The 2500-nt window shown below is 63.6% G+C and overlaps 1 pseudogene; it reads right to left on the minus strand.

Annotated features, from left to right (window-relative positions):
* LOC126434165 (large subunit ribosomal RNA) overlaps positions 1-2500 on the minus strand; it is a 6768-nt pseudogene that overhangs the window by 1904 nt on the left and 2364 nt on the right.

A 2500-nucleotide genomic window follows, 5' to 3' on the forward strand; every position in this document is an offset into this window, starting at 1 on the left:
GGAGGTGGTCTCCGACTATCTGGGCGTCGACCACGCGGGCGATGCCGTCTTTGACCGCCACCACGTCAGGCTTGCGGATGCCCTCAGGTGTTCGGAGGTGGGGCTCCACAGAGACATTGAAGCCCCTCTGCGCGAGTCCACGGGCGACATAACGCACTACAGCGTCATGGCGCTTGACCCGGGACCCGTGCGTCCTAAAGCAACCCTGAAGTACGTGGTTGGCGGTCTCCACGGCCTGGCACCCCGCGCGGCATCTGGTGTCCGCCTCCCGCCCGCGACTGCGCCGTGCCTTCGTAGGGAAGGCGTTGATGCGGGCGCGGAGGGCGTCGATGTATTCACGCCCAGATAGCAGGCGACTGGTGTCGGCGACCCACTGATGTTGGCCACTGACTGCGGCAGAAGATGACAGTGCCGCACCGTCAATGGCGATGTGTAGGCGCGCCGCCCACATTTCCCCAACCTGCGTTGACGATTTGAGGAGGTGGCCCTCCCACATTAGGTGGCGCTCCAGCACCTCGATCTCACGCTGCACCTCATCCATGCCTGCACCGTCGCAGGCTGGCCCTATCTTCTTCAGCGCCAGGAGACGGGACCGACGGAGGGTCGGACCCATCCATCGGCAAGATGGAATGCCGAGGCCCCCCTGGGCAACAGGAGCGTGGAAGTATCCCAGGGGGGTGTCCGCCGGAAGGCGGAACCATCTCCTGACGGCGGCCCGGATGGTAACGTCGGCCGACTTCAATGCACCCACCCGGGTGCGGCTGAGGGCCAGCCCGTGGTACAGGCCAGGGAGAAGTACGTTGGTGAGAGCGTGGAGGCGCTGTTGCGGCTTCAGCGGAGCTCGGGAGATGACGTCAAGCTGCTCCACCAGGTGGCTACGTGGATTGAAGACACAGCGACCCGCCGTGGAAAATTGCAGCCCCAGGTACCGGAAGGTTTCACCCACACGCAGGGCAGGCATGGTGGTATTGCCTGCTGTGAAGGTGACATTGCTGTCCACCTTCACCTTCTTCTCGCGCCCTGACGCGACTAAGGCGAGGGTGAAACACTTCCGGGCGTTGATCTGCAGCCCCAGGTGGGCGAGAGCTGCGGTAGCTGCGTCGATGAGGGACTGCAAGCCCCTCGGGGTCGCTGCAAACAGCAAGACGTCATCTGCAAAGGCCGCAGCGTTGACTCTGCGACCGAGGATCCGAGCTCCGATGTGGGAGGGCAGTTGGCCTAAAACGTAGTCCACCGCAAAGTTGAACAGGAGGGGGGAGAGGGGATCGCCCTGGCGAACGCCCCGTGCTGGCTGCACAGACACGCCCACGCCGGCGCCGTCCGCTATCACTGTCGTGCTGCCCTCGTAGCACCGCTCGACATACTCGACAAAGCAATCCGGCAGGCCATGCGCCTTCAGCACGGGGCGAAGGGCAGCATGATCTACCGAATCGAATGCCTTAGATACGTCGATCGATGCCACAAAGACAGAGCGGCAGGAGCGAACTGCGTCGGTGAGAGCAGTGTCCAAGATGAAGGTATTTTCCAACATCCCATCCCGAGGGATGAATGCCCGCTGACGTTCGTCCACAGCACATGCGCGCATCAGGCGTGACGCGAGAACCTTGTGAAAGGTCCGCGCCAACACCGAGCAGACCGTAATGGGGCGAAAGTCAGCGGGGGATGTTGGTGCAGCCGTTTTCGGGAGAAGGGACGTCTGCGCGCGAAGCAGGCGTTCCGGAAGGGCGCGGGCCAGAAGGAAGAGATTCATCACTTTCACCAGGACTTCGTGCGGCAGGCGCCGCAACTCCGCTGGGGTAAGGCCGTCCGGCCCGGCTGCTGATCCCCTGGGCGGCAACGCGGCGGCGACCTCCTCATGTGTGACCGGCCCCCATATGCACTCGAGAGCGACAGGCTCTGAGTGCGGGAGGAGGCGGTCACGAATGAAGCCCGCGGTGGAGATGGGCTTCTTGGTGAAGAGGTCCGCCCAGAAGTCCAGCAGACCAGGGAGTCATAGTTACTCCCGCCGTTTACCCGCGCTTGCTTGAATTTCTTCACGTTGACATTCAGAGCACTGGGCAGAAATCACATTGCGTCAACACCCGCTAGGGCCATCGCAATGCTTTGTTTTAATTAGACAGTCGGATTCCCCCAGTCCGTGCCAGTTCTGAGTTGATCGTTGAATGGCGGCCGAAGAGAATCCGCGCACCCGCGCGCCCCCGGAGGAGCACGCTAAGGCGGACGCGGCCTCGCAGCAAGGAAGATCCGTGGGAGGCCAAGGCACGGGACCGAGCTCGGATCCTGCACGCAGGTTGAAGCACCGGGGCGCGAACGCCGCGCAGGCGCGCGCATCCTGCACCGCCGGCCAGCACGAGGCCAACCAACGGCGAGAGCAGACCACGCCCGCGCTAAACGCCCGCACTTACCGGCACCCCTACGGCACTCACCTCGCCCAGGCCCGGCACGTTAGCGCTGACCCACTTCCCGACCAAGCCCGACACGCCCCGATCCTCAGAGCCAA

The sequence above is a fragment of the Schistocerca serialis genome, unplaced genomic scaffold (genome assembly GCF_023864345.2).
Source record: "Schistocerca serialis cubense isolate TAMUIC-IGC-003099 unplaced genomic scaffold, iqSchSeri2.2 HiC_scaffold_1182, whole genome shotgun sequence".
Lineage (NCBI taxonomy): Eukaryota > Metazoa > Arthropoda > Insecta > Orthoptera > Acrididae > Schistocerca > Schistocerca serialis.